This window comes from Furipterus horrens, unplaced genomic scaffold, assembly GCF_987537825.1.
Source record: "Furipterus horrens unplaced genomic scaffold, mFurHor1.1.pri manual_scaffold_5, whole genome shotgun sequence".
NCBI classification, from domain to species: Eukaryota; Metazoa; Chordata; class Mammalia; order Chiroptera; family Furipteridae; genus Furipterus; species Furipterus horrens.
Genome location: NW_028327175.1, coordinates 141,319,150 through 141,328,432, shown reverse-complemented (window position 1 = coordinate 141,328,432; position 9,283 = coordinate 141,319,150). Strand labels below are relative to the sequence as shown.

At 41.4% G+C, this 9,283-nt stretch overlaps 1 pseudogene; it reads left to right on the top strand.

The window, feature by feature from the left end:
* Positions 1 to 336: 336 nt before the first annotated feature.
* Positions 337 to 1,427, top strand: LOC150010002 (adenosine kinase-like; annotated as a pseudogene).
* The last annotated feature ends 7,856 nt before the right edge of the window (positions 1,428 to 9,283 follow it).

Sequence of the window (9,283 nt, the reverse complement as noted above, 5' to 3'; positions counted from 1 at the left end):
CTTGCCGTCTTGAACCTGTCAGGGGACCAAACTCGGTGGAGGACAAGCCCCTACCAGGGCAGGGCAATATCCTTTGCAAAGACTTCCAGTGGGAGTAGGGCCAGAGGGCCAGCCTGCTGGATATTATTGGGCATATACTCTGTTTTCTACATCATATCTGTTAAACTAGAAAAGCTCAAACCTTTCTTATAGGGATGATCCTACTAAAATGACTGATTTGGTTGCATCAATTCTTGCCACCCACCATCCCAATTGGGCAGACATACAAGCCTTACTAAGTATTTTGCTTAGGGTATTGGATAAGGCAAATGAAGAGGCTTGGAGGGGAATGCGAAGATGGCTGCAGCTGAGGAGGAGCCAAAGCCCAAGAAGCTGATGGTGGAAGTGCTGAGAGTGCTGAGTGAAAACATTCTCTTGGGAATGGGAATTCCTCTTCTTGATATCACTGCTATAGTGGATAAGGATTTCCTTGACAAGTATGCTCTTAAAGCAAATGACCAAATCTTGGCTGAAGACAAGCACAAGGAACTGTTTGATGAATTTGTAAAAGAATTCAAAGTCGAATATCATGCTGGTGGTTCTACCCAGAATTCAATTAAAGTGGCCCAGTGGATGATTCAGAAGCCACACAAAGCAGCAACATTTTTTGGATGCATTGGGATAGATAAATTTGCGGAGATCCTGAAGTAAAAAGCTGCTGAAACCCATGTGGAGGCTCATTACTATGAGCAGAATAAACAGCCAACAGGAACTTGTGCTGTGTGTATCACTGGTGGCAACGGGTCTCTTGTAGCTAATCTTGCTGCTGCCAATTGTTATAAAAAAGAAAAACTTCTTGATATAGAGAAGAACTGGATATTTGTAGAAAAAGCAAGAGTTTATTATATAGCAGGCTTTTTTTCTTACCCTTTCACCAGAGTCGGTATTAAAAGAGGCTCACCATGCCTCTGAGAGCAACAAAATTTTCACTTTGAACCTGTCTGCACCATTTATTAGTCAGTTCTACAAGGAATCATAGATGAATGTTATGCCTTATGTATACATACTTGTTGGAAATGAGATGGAAGCTGCCACTTTTGCAAGAGAGCAAGGCTTTGAGACTGAAGACATTAAAGAGATAGCCAGAAAGACACAAGCTCTGCCAAAGGTGAATTTGAAGAGGCAACGAGTCATGATTTTCACCCAAGGGATGATGACACTATAATGGCTACAGAAAGTGAAGTCACTGCTTTTACTGTCTTGGATAAGGATTTTAAAAAAAAGTTATTGATACCAACAGAGCTGAAGATGCATTTGTTGGAGGTTTTCTGCCTCAGCTGGTCCCTGACGAGCCCCTGACTGAATGCATCCGTGCTGGCCACTATGCAGCAAATGTCAAAATTAAGCGGAATGGCTGTACCTTTCCTGAGAAGCCAGACTTCCACTGATGGAAGAGCAGGAAACTCAGGCCCAGGAGTAAAGACACTGCCCTGATTGCTTCCTGAGAATTCCCATATTAATAAAGAAGAAAATTACCCTCCATCCTTTCCTGTATAATGTTCATTCTTAATTTAGCAGGTATAGTAATGCTCTATAGTAGTAGACTCTTTATTCTCTCAGCAAACTAAAAAATGATGTTTATTTCCATAGTGTGATAGTGCCACTTAAATGTCAATTAAACAAATTTTATTTCATTTTCAATTACTTTGTAAATTCATATGTATTTAGCATATTGATCAGGTTTTTTTACATTTCTGCTTTGAATGCAGATGCAATTTAATACAATAGATATGTTTTAAGGAATTAATCCTAACACATTAATCTTTAGCATTTTATACAAGTACATTGAATTTAGGGATGTGTGTATATGTGTGCATATGTGTGCATACACATTCATATATATATGTACCACATAATACATAATAAATAGCCAAATAAGGTACAGCAATATTTATCTTGCCAAGTTACGCCAAATAATTTCCTCAGTACATAATGAAATATATAATAAACTTTAATAATTAAATAAGTTGCCAAATTATAACATTCAAATCATAATCTTATATTTACTGATGGTATGCTGTAATTTGATACAAATAAAAACTTGTTGTATGAGGGAAAAATAAAAGGAGGCTCGGAGACTGCACCAAGAAAATCCAGATGGGGCTCTTGATCATACTAAGGCAATACTTTTAACTGAGCCCAACTGGGACCCTAATGGGAATGGCCTTCCTTTCTTAGAACATTATAAGAGGTGCATCCCTGAGGGAATGAGGAAAGGAGTCCTTAAGCAGAAAAGTCTGAATATGGTGCAGGCAGTGCAACAAAGGCCCACAGAGGACCCCTCTGAGTTTCTCAAAAGAATCTACCAGGCCTATAGAAAATATACTGATTTGAGTCCACAAGCCCCTGAAAATATTAGAATGGTGAATATGACTATTATCTCTCAAAGTGCCCCTGACATCAGAAAGAAGCTCTAGAAGTTAGAGGGAGGAATAGGCATGAATCCTTCCCAATTAGTTGACATTGCCTTCAAAGTCTATAATAACAGAGAACAGAAGAAGGCTCAAGTGGCCACTATTTTCTTGGAACAGGCTTCAGGGCAATTCTGTTGGTGGGCATGAGGCTCTTGACCTCATCTAAAACACTTGCCACTGATTAATGTGCATACTGCAAAGAAAAGGGGCATTGGAAAAATAAGTGTCCCAAGCGAGGGAAGAAGGGGCCAGAACCTGAGAACTGGAGAGTTATGCTGGGAAAAGGAAATTATTCTGATGATGGTTGTTGGTGCCCAGAGGTTCTTCCATTATAACGACCTATTAAAGTCACCCCCCCCCCCCCAGGAACCTCAGGTAAGACTAACAGTGGGGGGACAAACTATAGATTTTTAAATTGATACTGGAGTGACATATTCTGTGGTCAGTTGACCTCTAACTGAGTCCTTGTGACAGGCTGTAACTGTAACAGGAATTTCGGGAAGCCCTGAAAAATAATTTTTCTTGAAACAATTGGAATGTGCATTGGGGGATACGGTTTTAACTCATAATTTCTTATATATTCCTGAGGGTCTGATACCTCTTCTGGAAAGGGACTTACTGTCAAAACTCTGTGCCCGGATCACTTTTTCTCCAGAGGAAAAACAGCTTCACCTACAGGTAGGTCCCTCTGGAGCATGCATGGCAATTCCTCATGAGATCATGCAGGGAGCAGGAATAAGCACATCTTCGGCCAGAAGAAATCGAGAACCAGGTAAACCTCATTGTGTGGGCTGCTGGGAGGCCAGGGAGAGCTAAGCAAGCCTCCCCTGTTAAAATTGACCTCAAACCAGGGGTGGAGACTCCCAGTAAGAGGCAATATCCCTTGTAGAAGGAGGCCCCAGAAGGAATACGCCCAATAATTCAGAATTTTCAGGAATATGAACTTATTTGGCCTTGCCGCTCTCCATATAATACCCCCATATTGCCCCAAATCTCACTCAAATGAGCATTGGTTTGCGCAAGATTTAAGGGCCGTAAATGACAATGTATAGGACATTCATTCCACTGTCCCGAACCTTTATACTTTGGTGAATAGTATACCTAGGGACAGCTTCTGCTATTCAGTACTGGACCTAAAATATGCCTTCTTTTGCATTCTGGTTTATCAAGACTCTCAACCGTTGTTTGCTTTTGAACAGCAGGACCCATAATCTCAGGTCAAGACTCAGTACCGCTGGACAGTCTTACCATAAGGTTTCAAGAACTCCCCCATTATTTGGGGGGAGACCCTGAGCCAGGATTTAAAGGACCTAAAACTAGAAGGAGGAATTCTGTTACAATATTTAGATGACCTCTTAACAGCTGGGACCTCATTTCAGCAATGTTTAACTAACACCATAGCTAGCTTGACCACCTGTTGTCTTGTGGCTATAAAGTATCAGCACAGAAAGCTGAGAATGGCCAACAAGCAGTGAGGTTTCTTGAGTTTCTGCTTGTACCTGGCAAAAGGAGTCTTATTGGAAACAGAAAAGAAACCATAACCCAAATGAGAGCTCCAATACCAGGAAATAGTTAAGAGTATTCTTGGGAATGGCAGGCTACTGCCACACTTGGATTCCAAATTTTGGGCTCATTGCTAAATCACTATATGAAGCTCTGAAAGGACCAGAATATAGCCCTTTAGAATGGACCAAGGAGTGCACTCAGGCTTTTGGGTCCCCGAAGGTGCACCTGGCTTCTGCGCTGTCCTTGGGGCTTCCAAACCTACCAAAGCCCTTTCAATTATATGTTCATGAAAAGCAGGGCATTATCCTAGGAGTCCTCACCCAAATGCTTAGTGACATTCCACAACCCATTGCATACTTGTCAAGAAAACTAGAGCATACTGTCCAGGGATGGGCAGCCTGCTTGAGAGCTGTGGCTGCCACTTGTGAGCTCTTAAGGAAGCTGAAAATTTTTCTTGGGACAGCCTATCGCCATTTATTCACCACACCGAGTGTTGAGCCTGCTGGAGTGAAGGAGTACTTCCATATGAAACTGATCTTATAGAAATAAGATAGTTTAAGCTAACAGTAGGGGGAAGATGGGGGACTCAAATGTTGGAAAAAGTTTAGTTTCAGGTAATAGCTAATAAGCTTAGTAATCGATGTATGTAAAAAGCTATTGTTTCATAAACTCAAGGTACAACCCACCTTGACTCCGGGAGACCATAAGCAGCTCCACCTTTGTGCCTTAGGAGGACTGCAAGCAATTCAAGATGGTACCTGAGCCACTGTGCTCCAGGGTGAGATGATCACCACCATCCAGGACACAGATGAAAGAATGCTGCAGCTTTTATCCTATTAACTTTTTCCCTTAATTCCAACCCCCTTACCTACATTTTTCTTCTCCTTATCAAAAGGGTCCATTTAAAATGGAATTTAAGATGGTCTGTTAGGGTACTAACCCTCTGTCTTCTCAGATCACTGACCACCTGAATAAAGTGACCATAAAAATTCAATCCCTGTCTCTGTTTATGGGGTCTGATAGGTGACAGGCAGCACGAACACCGGCTTTTCCAGTTTCAATTGTTACTAACCAAGTAAAATAGTTGAAAATAAGACCATATGTAAAAGGGTAGGTCTTGAAGTCAATCAGCTGAGTTTAAATCCAAGCTCTACCAGTAACACCTTTGGGCAAGTTACTTAACCATAACGAACATAGTTGCCTCTGAATCTTTAAAATGGGGATAATGATAGTAGTACCTACCTCAAAGGGTTGTTCTCAGGATCCATAAGACAATCCATTTTATAAGCTTAACACGACTGGCACAAGGTAATTAAATGTTCAAGTAACGTTAGCAGTTATTTTTCTTTAAAATGAAGTACAGCAGGGAGATAAGGCCTTAGTAGTGAATGCTTGCCATATGGATGTAATAGCACCATGTAAAAGAAGTGGATCATTTTAAAATAAGTAGGGAAGGGCCTTAACTGATGTGGCTCAGTGGATTGAGCACCAGCATGTGAACCAATGGGTCACTGGTTCATCTCCTGTCAGGGCACATTCTGGGGTTTTGGGCCAGGTCCCCAGTTCGGGGCATGTGAGAGGCAACCAATTGATGCTTCTCTCCTTGCCCCTCTCTCCAAAAATAAATATTAAAAAAAAAAAAAAGAAGCAGAGAAATATGTACTGGCGCTTAACTTTTGGGCACTGCACCGACCTTGCTATGCATGGAATTTGGATTGTCACAGTACAGCACCTCCCAGCGGTGGCTACTTTATATTTTCAGAAAGTAACAACAACAACAAAAAAATCCTTATAAAAATCTATTCTGGGAAAAATTTATTTTGTACATTAGGGCCGCTGTAGACGGTCGGGCACCGAGAGAACTGATCCTCGGGGCGGGGGCGGCGCTCGTTCTAAGCAATTCTCTGTACGCAGAGCCCGTTCTGGTCCACAGGAATAGGGCCGAGCACTGACTGCCCTGCCATTTCTCGACCCGTCCCTAGGGGAGTCGCGGGGCTAAGTCTGGTGGCAGCACCTCATTTCGCGGCCTTCCCCTCATCTTTATTGTCAGTATGCGAACAGAAGATGGTACTTAGCAGTCACCAGGCAGTGTGGCACGCCTCATGGCACGCCCAGCCCCGTGGGAAGCTCCAACCCTCCGCAGGCCTGGCCCCACCAACTGCTCCGCCCACTGGTCTCCCGGCGTTCTGAGATCCGCCCCCAGATTTGAAAGCATCTTCCGGGAACGGGTGGCAATCCTGCAGCGCGAGCCTGCGGCGCTCTCGTAGTCGTGCCGGAAGTTCTGTCCACTCCCAGCGTTCAGTGCGGTGCCCTGGCCGCCATTGTTTGAATTTGAAATTTAAGACTTCGCGGTGGTGCTTGCAGGTGAGGAGGTGGCCCAAGTAAGGGTGCGAGGAAGGAGGTGGGTGAGTGCGCACATACCAGATCCGAGGCGGGGAAACGGCTCTGGCTGTGTAAGCACCTTCCCAGGGAGCTCGTAACGCTGCTGAGGTTACTCTCAGGTACTGGTTTGAAGAGCGACACAGGCCCCTTAGGGTACCTGCTGCCCGATGGAAGGTTGAGCCCTGTTCTTTCGGCTAGGGTTTGAATTTCGTCTCCACTGCTTCTTAGCAAAGCAACGTGTTTAATTTTTGCAAGCCTTAGTTTTCTTATTTGTTAAGTGAGGGTAACAATGGAACCTACTCTTACATTTCTTGTGAAGATAGCGATACGATGTTACGTTGTTAGAAACAGTGCCAGTATATAGTAGGGTTTAAGTGTTTGTAATAATCAGTATTTTTATTGTTGCTGTTATTGTTCAGGCATAGGCCTCCATTGCCAAAGCTATTTTTCCTGAATCCCCCGAGATGAACAATTTGTTTGGCAGGTGACATAGTCTCTTTTGTTGTGGTCCTCTGTGCATTTATTTCCAGGCTGCTGCCGGTGCCTGGGGCTCGTCCTTTTGGGACTTTGCAGTTTCAAGCGGAAGGGTGTGTGTGTGTGTCGAGTGCAATGACTGCTGTCTGTCATCCGCCAGGTTAGAAGGTTTTCCCGATCTCATTCCACCCCCTGCTTCAGTGATTCCTGTCTGGCATAACTCTCTAATATTCCTTGCTGAAGGACTGGTTGACACAGTTCATGGCCTTAAGTAATCCTTCCTTAAGGTGACCAAATTCAGGTTTGTTTTTGGTTTAAAACAAGGTAGCATGTTTACCCAGAAGCAGTATAGCAGTGTATATCTTTTATTAGATGTCCTGGACCCAAGACTTCAAGTTGCAAAATAATACAATATAAAGAACTCGTCAGTTAGTTATGAAGACTTGTTTTTGAGGCTATATTTTGTTAGTGATATTCAGAAACCTCATTCAAGTAGCCGATTTTTAAATTTTTCACTTATCTTCAACCATGGACACTCCTGGAGCAAAGATAGAAATTCCTTTATTCAGTCATGGCAACAGCCTTCTGAAATGAGAAATGAGGTCTTGAACTCTGCTGTTGCTAAAGATATCACTAAAAGAGTAGGATTTCTTTTTTTTGTATAGAGGATTTTATTATCATTATTTAAGTCACTAGACAGGGAGTTTTTATTACTTCTATATCTCTGTATCCCCTACAGAAATTTCTTGCTCTCAAGAAATTCCTGGTCTAGTTAGGGAGGCCACACACTTGTAAGTAGAAGTTAACCAAAAGGACAGGAAGTTACAGTACTCTGAACAGTTTTATGATCGTTAAGAGACAGTTTATTCATTGAAAACTGGGCATATGAACAAGTACAATCCATTATAACCTTACTTTTTTAAAGAGATACACATATTCCTTTTAATTCAGGAATTTTATAAAAGATTTATTAATACATTTTTGGGGGAGAAAAAAATTAATTGAAGGCAAAGAATGAAGCTCACCTTCAAGCTCTCCAAGCACTTCATGAAATCTGAGCTATGAAATGTCAAACCCATACTTTCATGTTTTTGCAGGCATTTCCTCTTATGTTCTGCATCAGTGATTATTTTTTTACTCTATCAGATACCCTTTTCTTAATTTTCACCCATAAATTACATATTTGAAATATTCTATCAAACTATGTTTATTTCCCCATTTTCATTACATCCTTGATTATACAATAAAAACAAAAAATAAAGATGTTAAACTTGTTTAATATTATGGTTGGTCGATCCTGTAGTTTATGGGGTCTCGTTGAAAGTAAATGTATAATTTCCATAGTCTTTGGCAATTTAGAAAAGTCAGAACAATGAAAATCTTGTTGTATTGAGTTGTGCGATTTCAGGGCTTATCAAGGAAAAAGGTATGACCACAAAGTGGCAAGAGTACATAAGAAGCTTTATTGGGGTAGCACTTAGCATGCAAGAGAAGTCTTCACAGCATGAAGCCTTCCAGAGACTAGAGTGAAGGGCCACCACCTAGAAGAGGAAGAGGATGGGGAGAGGAGAGTCAGAGATGGGGGGCTTAGGTATCTAAGTGATGTTGCTCAGCAGCACCAGCTTGGAGCTCCTAGGTCAGAACTCAAAGAGCAACAGTGGCTTGGGTCTTTAGAGTTCAGTGGCTAGCAGATTTTGGAGGTAGTTTATGGGATATGCAGGGTTAGGCTCCAAATGACTACAAATAAGCTTGTTTGAGCTATATTAAAAGCAAATGGATGTGTAAAAATTTGAGTTTGTCACCTCGGTAGGTTTTTGAACTAATGCTCCGGGCATGCTGTGGAGAAGAAAACAATGTAGGGCCAGTATACAGAGACCATATTTGGCTTGTTTATATAACACCTGTGGATGCCCATTACTACTTCCTGAGCCAGGGACCATAGTGGGAGTCACTGTTCTGGATATTTCATAATATTATCAGAGAACAGGTCTATTTCTTTCTCCCTTCTATTAGGTACCTAGTAGAGTCTCAGTAAATGCTTGAATGTTAATATTTTTTTCAGTTAAGGTTACCTCTAAATTTAAGTTTAGTGACTTGATGTTTCATTCGTTGTAATAGTTTACCGATGCATTCCATATTCACCTATAATTTTTAAGACCTGTGATGTGTCAGGTACTGTTTTGAGTATGTCCACATACTTTATTTCCCTTTTCACTTTATTATTTGGAAGAATTCAATTGAAAATAATTGTCCAGGTAATTATATTTAACTCTTAAATACTAAAACATTACAAAGTCTGTAAGTAACTTTCTTCAGAAAACACCAAATAAATAACACTAGGTTCTAATTTACTCCACCCTTACTGTTTGATTTCTGAGAGGATTTTAGGCAGAAATAGAAATGTCTTGTATTCTCTTACTTTATGGATTACCTTCATTTCTGAAATCTCTTTTGATGTATTTATCCAT